General features: G+C 32.1%; 1 protein-coding gene across 5 annotated transcripts in view; it reads right to left on the reverse strand.

The window, feature by feature from the left end:
* LOC129911087 (longitudinals lacking protein, isoforms N/O/W/X/Y) overlaps positions 1-14,401 on the reverse strand; it is a 329,276-nt gene that overhangs the window by 258,682 nt on the left and 56,193 nt on the right. For all 5 annotated transcript variants that reach the window (XM_055988753.1, XM_055988752.1, XM_055988754.1 and 2 more), the window contains one exon: positions 8,063-8,505. The gene's annotated coding sequence lies outside the window, so the exon portion shown is untranslated. The remainder of the gene's footprint in view (positions 1-8,062; positions 8,506-14,401) is intronic.

Here is a 14,401-nt window from a genome sequence, read left to right on the forward strand (position 1 = left end):
GACAATGTGCAAAGCGTAGGCCCATGACACAAGCTATCATTTGGCATCACTCCCAAAAATTGCTCTCAAGCGGCTTAGCTTCCAGGAGCGTTCAAAGATTCGGGGATTTTTCGAAAAAAAAATTTACCCCAACTTTCAAACACGATTTTCTCGGAGTTTTGAAAAAAATCGAAAAACCGGATTATACCACTTTCGGGTAGCTGAGAATATAAGCTTTCATATGGCACCACTCCCCTGTCTCTAGATCAAAGCCTTCCAACGCCTATATCGCGGAATTTTGAAGAAAATGAAAATAAAATTTTTGATGCCAAAAGGTAGCGGGGACTCTAACCTACATTTTGGTACAACTCCCATCCCTGTAGGTCCACGCGTTCTCAAACCAGGAGAACTTAAAGGTAAAAAAAAAGTTAAGCCCGATTCTGAAAAAAAGACATAATGTGGCGGTTTAACATGGAAGGCAATTTTTTAAAAATCTGATAATGTGCAAAGCGTAGGCCCATGACACAAGCTATCATTTGGCACCACTCCAAAAAATTGCTCTCAAGCGGTTTAGCTTCCAGGAGCGTTCAAAGATTCGGGGATTTTTCGAAAAAAAAATTTACCCCAACTTTCAAACGCGATTTTCTCGGAATTTTGAAAAAAGTCGTAAAACCGGATTGTACCTGATTTTTTTTTATGATTAAAAAAGAAATATTTTACTAAAAAAATAGAAATATATTTACTATTAACCCTAGAAAGATAATATACGTCTGTAAGACGTATGGCGTGTAAAGAACTGTTTTATCTAATTCAATTCAAATTTCTGGGTTTTTGTTAAATTGATTTGATTTATTATATCACTTCTTTAAAATAATCTAAGTAATGAGTTAAATAAATATGAGAAAAAGGGTTAACATAAGACCAAAAATCTTTTTTAGAATCATACGTCTCTGAGACGTATATTATGATTATCTTTCTAGGGTTAAAAAAAAACCAAGAGAAAGATCACGAAAAATTATCTGTTTTATTTATAAAAATATCCATGTGTTAAAATAATTCCATTAATAACTAGAACCAAACATCTTGAGCTATGGTGTTTTATAAAAGTTTAAAATATCTTCATATTTCATTATACTTTCCAAATAAAAATCAATGTATCCTCTCACCCATCACAGCTCAGCTCAGCTCACTTTACTTTAGCTCACCCAACAGCTCAGCTCAACCATCAGCTCAGCTGACTTTCAGCTCAGCTCAAATGAGCTGAGCTATGGTACATAGCTCAAAAGTCAGCTAGCTCAAAATTTGAGCTGAGCTGTGAGCTCAGCTCAGCTCACTTTTGAGCTTTGTAGCAACTCTGCAAGTTCCATATTGCTACTACTAGTGCTGAAGCACACACAATTCTCATAAAATAACCATATCGCACATTTTATGCTCAATTCATTTAGTTTCGTTAAGCGTATACCGTACGTTCTGAACCGCACAACATGTGTAAATTTCACAGAATAAATTGAAAACTACATGGACGCAAGGAGGATGAAAGAATTAATTTATTGTTCACTTGATAAAAATGTAAAAAAACGATGTGTGGATTAATTAATTTAATAATAGAAATTAAAAATATCAAATGAAATTCATTTACATATACTGAATGAGAAGTATAACTTCAGTCGCGTGTACATGTGTACACACACTCTTTTTTTTTTTTTTATTAAATGACATTTTAGTTGGATCGATGATTGTTTGCATATCAACTGTGTTATGATTATTTCTCTCACACCACTTACACGCTAATGTACTAATGTAAAAAAAACCTTACAGTGTCATGATATAAGTTTTCAATAATAACACTGGTCAACAAGGTTTTTGCCACAACAACCAAAATATACTTTTCTAGTAGTTTTTGATGTGCTGAACTCGAATCTGAAGTCAGAAAATTGTTATTGGCCTCCGTTTTTCAAATATTACCGTTAGAAAATGTAAAAAAACGTAATTTTGGCTGCTTTCGAGGTTATGTTTTTATGTGGGGTAATACATTATGAATAAATTTGTAACGGTGGCTATAAGAACTGATTTTATTCTTTCAAAAAATGTTTAAATCTTTCCGATATCTGTTTTACTGCCCGAGATATTTAAAATTTAAGCAGCGGTCTTTGAATCAGAAACAACACTGGCCAACCAAATTAAACTTTTTTTGCCACAAGAACCAAAATATACTTTTCTGAAGGTTTTTGGGTTGCTGAGCTCGAATCCGCAATCAGAAAAATTTTATTAGCCTTAGTTCTTGAAATATTACCGTTATAAAGTGCAAAAAAAAGGTTTTTTTTTTATAACAGTTATATTATAAGAACGGAGGCTAATAGAATTTTTCTGATTGCGGATTCGTGCTCAGCAACCCAAAAACCTTCAGAAAAGTATATTTTGGTTCTTGTGGCAAAAATTCGGTGATCAGAGACTTAATCTTTAAATTAAGTTTAGTTTCTCTTTGGCTTATTAACTGAAACTTAAGATATCTCGAGCAATAAAAGAGATATCGGGAAAATTTAAACAGTTTTTGAAAGTAGAATATCAGTTCTTATAATAACCGTTACAAATTTGTTTCTAATGAATTACCATACATAAAAACAGAACCTCGAAAACAGCCAAAATGACGTTTTTTAGCATTTTATAACGGTAATATTTCAAAAACGGAGGCCAATCAATTTTTTTTGACTTCAGATTCGGATTCAGCACCCCGAAAAATACTAGAAAAGTATATTTTGGTTCTTGTGGCAAAAAAAAAGTCAAATTTTGTTGACCAGTGTAATTAAAAAAAAAAGTGTGTTCATGTTTTACTGCAATTGTTTGACCTTTTATTGTAGTAAAAAAACTATATCATGACTGTGATTAGAAATGACTTAGAAAAAAAAAATAAGTCAACTTGTCCTCAAACACCGAATAGTCCTGCTAATTATGTAGGTTTCCTATAATTATTTTAGAAAAAAAAAAAAGTATTCCACCATGAGAGATGGTCTAATAAAAAAAACCTACAAGCTTAAACATTATAAACACGTATGAACCTCAATTCCTAATGTTAGGTAGGTACCTACTCCAAAAAAAAAAAAAAAAAAACTGGGCATCAATTACTATAGCGTAGCAACTTTATAGTGACATATGTCACGTGACTAATTGCAGTACACTTTTTTGTCATTTTTCTTTTCGCATGCATGAGAACAACTGCGAGAACAAAAGAATAAGAAAAAGCAAACAAAAAAAAAGAAATAAGGAAAGAAATATACAAATGACGTCATTGTGCGTCTAATTGCAGCGATTTAATTGAATACTTTGCGCCAGTTAAATACAAACCAGCAACCAACAACAACAACAATAACAGCAATGAATATAAAATCGTTATCGTTTTGAGAAATAAGATAATAATGGTTGGTGTTGGTACATACTTTTTTTTCTAATATTTTGAGTGGCCTATAGAAGGGTGATAGCGATAACCAGCCGGCATAATTTAAATAGGCACCTAACCTACGTATGACACAATCAGCTGGTTTTTATTGTTAGTGAGCAAATAAGTCAAGGTTTTTTATTTTTATCTCAAGTCATATCAATTGATTCTAAATTTTAGTTGATATAGGTTTTTTTTTTCCTAACTTTCAAAATATTGAATTTAAAGGTCCAAAAATTTGTTTAATTTAAATTGAATTTCGTTGATAGTTTATTGAATTGGGGTATTGAGTAACTATTGCACTATTGGAGCAAATAGGCATATGAAGATTGTTTCAAAACGCTTGCTTACATTTTTAAGAGCACGCTTACAAGTTTTAAAGCTTGCCTACAAATTATCAACAAACAACATTTTTCAGCGCCTCTTTCTGAATTTGGTGGAAAAATTGACAGATAAGACTTTCCGTCATACTTCAGGCAACAAATTTTCGCTATAAGGCAGTCAATAGCTAGATCACCTTTTTTTGGAGATCTTTTATACATCAACATGATTTATTTTTTTAATTTCATCTTTATTTTATTTTTTTAAAGCACATTTACAATTTTTTAAGCTCGATTACAATTTTTAAGACTCGCTTACAATTTTATAAGATTGCTTTCAATAATTATATAAGTAAGAAACTCCCTTACAACTTTAAAGTTCATCACAAGAAATCACGCTTCTAACAACTTAAATTTACTTATCACTTTCACCACATCTACAGATCGTCGCCGTAAAGCAAAATTGTTCTAAGTCACAAAAAGCAAATTTTACAGGGTACGATTTTTAAAAATTTGTAAAAAGTGTTACTATTCGGAATCAACCTTAACCCTCTGTCGGCACACGGGTGCGAATTTGGCACGGCAAAAATGAAAAAATTAAAATTTTTAAAAAAAGTGGGTGCAAAAAATTATCTTTATAATAGTGTAAATAAATTTTTTTGAATTGTGAAAACAATATTCGAATTCCTCTGAAAATTCTACATACATTTCATATACGTTTTCTCTATAAAATATGAGACATAAAAAAGTTCTAGCGACATGAAAAAGTAGAAGCCAAATTCGCACCCGTGTGCCTATCACGTCACAAAAAAGAGGTGTGCCTACAGAGGGTTAAAATTAATTCCCGCGATTTCCTGATTCAGACCCAAGTAGAATCGATAGCCTGGTACCAGGACAAGAGCATGTCAAATGTATAATGTATAATAGTTTTTTATTTATTAAGAAATCATAAGATGAATTTTGAAAAGGAATATCGCCATAGAATAAGCTCACTTTTGCCTAGAGGTCCTAAAGCCGAAAATTAACAATTAAATACAAATGGACTTGACTACTGCTTTCAATTTGTTTCTTAATCCATGAGCCTCTTCGTCCATATGTTCCAACCAAGATTTGAAAATTGTAACCGTAGGCTTAAAATTGTAAGCAAGCATCTGAAAACAATCCCAATCAAGGCTAAACCTCCTGTAAACAATTTAAAAATTGTAAGCACGCTTTAAAAGTTGTAAGCGTGCTTCCAAAATTGTAAGCGAGCATCTAGACACAATCAATATCAAAGACAAATCTGAAAATATTACATTGATCTGTCCATATGTTCTAATTGTAAGCATGCTTCTTTGAAAACAGTGAACGTAGCCTTAAAATTGTAAGCAAACGTCTGGGCACAATCCCAATCAAGGCTTAACCTCTTGTTAGCAATTTGCAAATTGTAAACACGCTTTAAAAGTTGTAAGTGTGCTTCAAAAATTGTAAGAGAGAATCTAAGGCACAGTTAGTATTACCAAATCTGAATAAAACTTATCAAGTTTAAAAAAAAAAACACTTGAGGTCTTAAACTATTTTAAAATTCCTTAACATATTTGCAAATCTTTTAAAACTCACTTAAGGCAAAAAATTTATATCAAATTGACTAATAACAGTTTCCACTACAATTTTTATTTTCCTTTCTATACAAAAAATCCATATATACGAAGAATTGAAGATAATTTCCTAAAGCACCTGGAGGCTAAAACCTCTTCACACGCACTTTTTTCTGATAGCTCCATTTGAATTTCATTAACGCAATTCAGCCAACAACTTCCCGCATTTTTATGTGAAGTGTTGTATAGTTCGTTCCGACCCAATAGTCTCTATAGAATTGGTTTGAAATTTTATTATATCTATATCTGTATAACACTTCTATAACAACGTCAACATTTTACTATAGAAGCTTATGTATAGCTAACTATGCACATTCCACACTCTACACTATTTCCATCAAAAACCACAACCGCTCTGAGATTAATGATGATCACATAAATCGCATTCACAATCGCCATTATTCATATCTTGGATTGTGTTGTTGTGTGTTTGTGTGTCCCGGACGAGAGAAGATGAGAAAACAAAAATGATCATAACCATCATGATCGTGATTATTATTATCTTCATCATCGTCATCATGATGATTATGGCAAACAAAACTTACTATCTACAACCACCACAACTCCTAGCAGCAGCAGCAGCGCCCCAACAAACAACATGATGATCATGCATGCATTGCGAATTATTATTATATTTTTTCTTAGTTCCGCCATCCGCCACCACACATGCGAAAGCAAATGCGAATCCAAATGCGAAACTGTGCGACTTGGAATTGTTACGAACGATATGATGATGATGATGTATGTATGCAGGTGAGTTATGGCAGCCAAACACACAAAAACATGATGCGTCAAGCACGATCGCTCGTGAATCGCTGTATCGTTATTATTTGAGGGGCGAGGCAGAGGGCGCAGGGAACTGCGAAATGCTGATAAAACGAAAGCTTCCTTTTAAATGAGCAAGAAATTAAAAAAACGAAAAAACATGGTACCTATCTACATGAACGATCGGTTAAGCATGATCGGTGTTCGTCGTCGTCGGTCGGTGGCAAGCCACGATTTCACGAACCTGATCATCCCGGAAAGCTTTGACCGACTAACTGACTGACCAAGATGCTTCATTTAGTCGTGATCCCATCTGTGAGTTCAGATAGACAGAAAAAAAAAAATGTTGCATATATGCACTGAACAGCAGCAGCAGACCAAGCTTATCAATTCGTTCTGTCTGTCTGGGCTCTGAGTTCTGTTTGAGTTGAGAGTCCGTCGAAATTCGTTATGAAAATAAAAAACAAAAAAAAAAAAAACGACACAAAGCAAGATCGCGTTCATTTGTTTCGTTTCGTCCCCTTTTGCGTCACTATCGCCCGTCTCTGCGCCATCATCACTCTGTCAATCGTGCTTTAAATGGTATGGGTTATTATGATGGCCTTGGCCTTGAGCAAACGGATTTTTTTTTTTCCTTTTTTGTGTTGCATACAATTATACTTATACAGAGAGGTCCATATTTTTTTTTTTATTGACAACGATTTTAGTTTTTTTGCAAAAATTTGTTCCTCTTTTTCTACATGCTGATCCGTGTTTTGCATTAAATCTTATCTTCTCGTGTGGTGTTTTGTGTATAACGTGAAGCAGAAGCGTTATGCAATCGCGTTCTATGGGCTTTAAGTTTTTTTTTTTTTAATTTTTTTTTATTTGAATTTTTTTTTTGTGTTGCTGGTGATTATAAATTTTGTTGCGTTGCAATCCTATGACAGAAGTAACAGCAGAAACACCATCAGTTCTGTTGTGTGGATAATATGTGTTTTGGTTGTAGAAATGACGGTTTTAGTTAGGTACCTGCTTTGTAAAAATTGTTTAACTCGTTGTATTTGGGGGACAGTGTGGATATGGTAGGAACGATTATTTTTTGAATAACAAATCAAGATCGTGAGAGTGATATGTAAGTAAATTTAAATGGTCAGAAGCGGGTGTATAAAAAAGTAGTGTTTCTTAAATAGCTTGAAAATTGTTAGCTAGTATTAAAATGTTGTAAGCGCGCCTTGAAAATTGTAAGCGAGCACTCAAATATTGTAAGCGCACTTCAAAAGTTGTAAGCGCACATGAAAAAAGCGGGCTTTAAAAATTATAAACAAGCACCTTAGAATTATCAAGCGAGCTTTAAAAATTGTAAGCGTGCTTTAAAAATTGTAAGCGAGCATCTTGACAATGCATAGTTTGAAAATATTACGTTGATCTTCGTTCATGTGTTACAATCGCAAGCAAGCTTCTTCTAAATTGTAAGCAAGCTTCTGGGCAAAATTCCAATCAAGGCATACCCTCTAATATAATAGCAATTTAAAAATTGTAAGCGAGCATCTAGGCACAATAAGTATCACAGATAAATCTTGCGTTGATCTTTGTTCATATGCTCCTATACTAAGCAACCTTTAAAAATTGTAAGCGTAGACTTTACCTAAAGACAACACGTAGTGACCCAACGAGGAAGAAATTTAAAATCTTATGCCTAATATTTGTTGACGGCACTACGACGAAAAGTCTATCTTTGTCAATTTTTTTGCCAAGATAGGAGCAAAAAAAGCATTGTAACATTGTAAACAACTTGAAAAGTTGTAATTCAGGTTTAAAAATTGTAAGCGTGCTTACAAATTTGTAAGCACGTTATCCATAACGTATCCTTATTATATTGTATGAAAAATATTCAATGTCACCCATAAAAAAATAATTGTATAAATAAAAAAAAAATGCAAACTCACCTTAAACTAGAACACTCGCCAGTCGGGCGTTACCCGTCCAGCAATCCATAAGATAGTAATTTTTCTTGGCCGTGTTGCCAGATTTCTCCGTGATTTCTTACAATACACGTTTTTGAAGCGGCAGCAGCGTTGTTTGGTGGCGTTTGTTAAAACGCAGCGGCTGCAACTGCAACTAATCCTTTTTAAAGCGCACAAAAAATGTTCACACCAAATGTATTTTATTTTTTTTTTAATTTGTTTCCTTTCTTTATAAGTTTCTCTTTCTTATTATTATTTGATCAGTATTTTTTGTTGTAATAATTTTTATTTAGCCTCCTGTTGTTCCTTTTTTTTTTTTCCTTGTAATTTTTTTTTTTTTTTATTTATTTGTGTGTGCAGAGAGAAAATGAAAATCCAAACAAAAAAAATTGTTCTGACTTTGACAATGAACAAAAGGACGACTCCTGTAAAGAAAAAAAAAATTCAAAAATTAAAACAAATATAGAAATAGAAGTTCAAGTGGATGTGAAAAAAAAAATAATAGTTCCTCATTAAGAATGATGGGGCTGTTGTTTGTCTCAATTAGCAGTATACTATTTCCAGCCATCTGGAAAACATTGTAAATTTTAAAATTTTTGGACTCAGACTGGTCTAAAAGTTTACTCCTATAACTCTTGTATAAGTGTATCCTTTTAAAATTTTTTCTTGTCTCGTTCATTCTCTCCCTTTTTGATAAGTTGTTGAGAGAGAGTGAAAGTTTACACACGATTTCAACCCTAAGAATTCGAATGTTACATACAATGTAGTATGTATGTTTGTATGGTGTTTGCATTCTTTGCATAAATTACATGCACCTACAACAACTCAAACCCTTTATAATATTCTCTACGAGACACAACAGTCACATACAAATATGTATGACGACGAACGAAAGGAGCATCATTAATATGCACACTCACACTGCCTACCCCCTCTGAGAAGGGGGTTTATGTTGTTGTGGTTGTTTTTACTTTTTTTACAACCAAAGGGTAGATGGTGATGCAGCTGACAGGTGGGAGGGGAGGGAGGGAGGGTGGTATTGGTATGGTGTTGGATGCTTGTTATATTTGGTGTAATGTACAGATTACAGTGCCAAAGGTTGTTGCCATCACTCATTTACCCTTAGCTTCAGTATATTTTTTTTTGTAATAGAAACAAAATTTCACAGAAATTCTGGAAGAAACACAAAAAAAAAATAAAAAAACACTTTCCCTTATTTCTAATTTTAAGTGTTTTGATGGATGTATGTGTGTGAGTTGAACGAACATGTTTGTATGCATGCAGGTAGCTCTTGGCATCTTTATGGAGGTTTTATTCTCTATATATATGAAATATTAAGAATTCTTTTTTTTTTTTTGAGGACTCAATTGTTTTGTGGATTTGGATACAAAACATCAGCTGGTTTATGAAGCAATTATTCCCACAGGAATTCGAGAAGTTCTAAACTGAGTTGATATAATGGAGTTTTTTGAACTGGCATTTCAGTGCGACTCGGTTTCATTTCAAATTAGATTCCAAATCGCTTTCACTAAAACTTTGATAAATTATTTACAGATCTGCTATACATTTAACAAATTTGATAGTTAATGACGTATTAGAAAATGTCATTATATTTTATAACCAACGGAAAATCAAGACGATTTTATCGATACCTCATTTGTCAAATTGTGATAAGTAGTTTAGCAATTATGATGGAATATACATACGCTGCTGGCTGCAAAGTGGTGTTTAAAAAATTATTTGAGTGGCCATTTCTTGAAGATGAAACTTGTTATACTGAAGGAAACCAAGTTTCATCGATTTGCTACAAGAAATGGCAAAGGAAATGATTTTTTAAACACCACTTTCCAGCTATAGCGCTGCAGCGTATGTATATTCCTTCATAACTGCTAAACTACTCATCACAATTCAACAAATGAGGTATCGCTGGAAACGTCTGGATTCTTTGATGGTTATAAGATATGTGACGATTTTTAATAAAACTTATTCTAGAGGCAAAAGTGTACTTCATGAAGTATGAAAAACACAAAAAAACTGACTTTTTTTTATAGAAAATGGCAACTAGAGTAAATTATTCTAATAAAATTGTAGTTCCGAATAATGCTAGAAGTTAGAAATTTTGCTTGATTGATATCAAAAATGTCTTAAAGTTTGGAAACAAAAGTTCATGTAAAACAATGTCATATGACGCAAAATCTTCCAAATCTATAAAACATACTTTAAAGGCAATTTTTATGCTATTCATTTATATTTAAACAAAGATTAATGAGCTTAAGAAAATTAAAAAAAAATATCAGTATTCAACAAAATGGAATATTTAATTTTTTTGCTGAACGACATCATATTTTTATAATAATTGGAATGTGCTTAATGCGAATCCTAGATCAGAGTTAATCTATGACGTCACATTTTTAAGATATATCTGTTCAAAATCTGTTACTATGCATCTCAAAAAACAGACATTAAATGTTTCCTAAGCACGATTGAAGTACATGATTTATATGGTTCATATTGTCCTCCCTTATGGTGGTCCATATTACCCGCAGCATATAGTTTTGAGTTATAGCAAATTTATTTCAATAAAGTTCTTTTTCAAATATTTATTTCAATGCAAATACTTTTATACCTTCTCATTTTTCGTAATTATGATGAAAAATAGTTACGAAAATGAGTAACAAGCTCGTCATTATTCCCTTTAATTATATTTTTTTTACAATATGCTAAAAATACAAAAATAAATATGAAACAAAATTCTTATGGCGCTTACTTACCTAATCGCCAGATGCAACATGATTACAAAAAAAAAAAAAAAAAAAAAACCAAACCAATTCTTTCCCAGATAAGACTCCTGGAAGTAGCTATCATTCAAAAAGCCTACATACATACTATTAGAAAACGAAGCTCTGACATTAAATTCTTAAAATCACGTTGTGCGTTTCTAATTTCTTTAAAATTTCCTATATGCTTAAAATTAAGGCAACTTATGGTAATGAAAAAAAAAAAATGATTTTAAATTAATTTTTCAACTTTTTTTTCTTGACGAGAAGGTACATAAGTTTTAATTTGTAAGCAAATAGTGGCAATTTGCAACATTTTTGAATTATAGAGAAACATATGCCAAATTTAATGACTCATTGGCAGGATTCGCAACGGCGATTAATATGGCCCAGTGGGTAAATATAAAAACACAGGGGCCATATTAACCACTTCTTTTCCAGTCCTGAAGACTGAATAGTATTTAAAAGAAATGTAAAACGAATTATTGGCTCGATGAAAAAAAATTGTTTACTCTTGAATAAAGTAAGATCAAGTTCTTGCGACCCAATCATAATTTTATTCAATTTTCAAATATTTTTTTTTGACATGTGTAAGCAACAATTATGATCGCATTTCTATCGCAGAGTGTGAAACACCAAGTAAAGTAGTAAAATACACATGTTATACTACCAAAAAAAACCTCCTCCAGTTGCACTATACAACGAAATAAGTGCGAATTGTGTATCATGAAGTGCTGGTTTTTTATGCTTTGTAACTCGATCAATATCATGATACAAAAAAAAAATCGACCACAGAACTTACGTTTGGTTTTATGTCGAAATGTCGAACTATTTTTTTTTTTTGATTAGAGAAACTTCTAAGGAAATAATTTAAAATGAATGCGTTTCGCATTCATAAAATTTGCAACTGTAGAAATGGGTATAGAATTTTATGAGGCTATGGATAGTCAAGAAATAATGTCCTATTAGATTACAGAATGTTTTCTAAGAATTACAAGTAAAATAAAGACGTTGCAAGTTTGTTATTGGAGACATTGAACACGCTTTTGGAACCGCTTGTATACTGTCTTCTTTTTTGATTGTGTAAGAAAATGGGTCAAGAAGTTTTTTTTTTTTTTGATTAAAGAGAACTAGATATTTAAGCTTCAGAAAACGCTTGTGAAACCTAGTTTTCGCAGTTCGGTTAGGATTTAAATACTCATTGAATGAAATGTGCTGCTAGAAATTTTCGAAATTACTGTTTCTGTGTATTTTTGACCTTTGGAGTCATTTTATAATCTTTTAATATTGAAATGTCTTTACATTTTTGGTGCGCTCGCGTAGGAAAATTGGCTAAGTGTGTTCATTTATTCCCCCATAACTTCTTAATTACTAATTATAATCGGACAAAATGATATAACGTTGGAAGCACCCTCTTTAGGTTAAACTCTTGAACTAAACGTTCTGTTTTAATTAAATACAGCGGCTCTGAAAAGACTGCTCATATGCAACTTTGTCCTTAAACTTATGAAGCTACTGTTACAAAATTGTGTGTTGAATTTTTTACTTGCGATCTATATCTACAGCACATGCTTTATTTAAATTATGCAATTCTGCCTGTATAAGGACCGAAAGCCTAAACGTTTGGGTCGATTCACCTTTATTTTGGTATGAAGCATTTGTTTCGGAGACTCTCCAAAGAAGTTTTTTGGCATTTATATTTGAACCAAAAACTACGGTAGAATAAGAGTGGGCAAATGATAATATTTCTGTTAATAAAACATAAAAAATAATATCACTATATAAAAAAAATAGTGAAATAACTCAAATACTAAAAACAAATTATAGATTGGGGGTAATATGGACCACTTGGTTCTAAGAAACAAAAAAAAAACACTGGGTTATCACAGTGAAAACAAAATTCATGACTTCAAATGTCAATAAAAGATTAAAGACAATCGATTCATTTGCTTGGTTCATACTGCGCCTCTTTTTGATGGTCCATATTACCCGAAGCACACAGTTAAGAGTAAAAAATATTTCTTTTCAAATAGGACACTGTCAAATATTTATTATCATGCAAAAATTTCATTTAATAGTGTCAATTTTCTGCATCTTGATTGAGGTTTTGTGAGCAAACAAAGGCTGTTGGTCCATATTAGTCGCCATTAACACCAGTTTAGTAAATAAAAAGGTTTCTCAAATTCTGATAAAAAAAATTCCTGAGGGCTTTTTTGTTTTCACAAACCAACAAAAATATTTTCAAGAAATATCACTTTAATTCCCCTGATTAACTAAAGTTACTAACTAAAAATTTTATTAGTAGTTCGCTCTATAGAAAATTTTATTTTCTATGGATTTTGTGTTCAAATGAAAAGCCAACGACTTGAAGAATAAAAGCCAAACAATTTTGTAAACAACCCATTTTTTTCAAATTTTTATAAATTTTGTTGGCTAGATTTTTAGCACTTAACCTTTTTGTAATTATGAATTAACCTTTTGATTTTAAATAGCTAAATACAAAAATAGAAAAATTTACAAAAAATCAAAAACAATTTCCTCAGCAAAAAAAAAGTACTCATACGCCACAGTATCCCATTTCACATCATCTTAAAAATTAAAACAATATTAATTTCTTCTTCTTCAAAAAAAAATTAAAACTAAATATTTTAAATTTTTAATCATTGCACCATTCCATACAAATATTATAATTTTAAATCCTTCAGGGTATCCGTCTCGCCTAGATGCCCTTTCAAAAAAAAAATCAAATAGAAAATGTGCTCTTTCTGCATAATATAAAAAAGACAGCAATGAAAAAAAAAAAGATAGTAATAACATTCATTCTCACATAAACTGTCCGCCGATTTAATTAATGCAATTATTATTTAACAACAAGTCGACCGAGACGCCACCAGACGTCTTCGGTATATAGTAGGTAGTTGTCGTTTGGGTGTCGTCGTTTTCGTCGTCGTCGGCGACGATGATGAGGACAATGGCGACAACGACCTAAGTTAAGTAGCCAAGCCAACCTTAAGTAGCTTTTGTAGCTATAATAGAGGATGGACGAGACTATGATAATGATGATGACGTAGATGATGGCTACGACGAGAGACAAAAATAATTCATACAAAACTCAAGAAGAAGCTTAAGAATAAAGAAAACTTCAAAAAAAATAGAAAAAAAAATCAAAGAAAAATTTAACAATTTTCCAGGTGTGCTACACCAGATTGTGAGTTTTATTTTTCCAAATCCAACCCCCCACCCCCCTCAAGATCCCTCAATCGTCTCTCATCATACTCATTGAAGGTTTTCTGCTGTTTGACAAGAAAAAAAAATCCTTTTGATGGTTTTTGCTGATTTTGGACTTGAAAGGAGGGCTTTACTTGAAGTTACAAAAAAATGAATAAAACAAAAATTCGAAACAAGGAGTAGGAAAAAAAAGTCAGAAAATCAAAACCAAGAAGGAATATACAAAAATTTAAGACACAAACTCATACAAAACATACTTACAGCGACGCATGTGTTTATGTATATGTGTGAAGGGCTTTTCACTTTCCCTTTCGTT

Source organism: Episyrphus balteatus, chromosome 2 (assembly GCF_945859705.1).
Source record: "Episyrphus balteatus chromosome 2, idEpiBalt1.1, whole genome shotgun sequence".
Lineage (NCBI taxonomy): Eukaryota > Metazoa > Arthropoda > Insecta > Diptera > Syrphidae > Episyrphus > Episyrphus balteatus.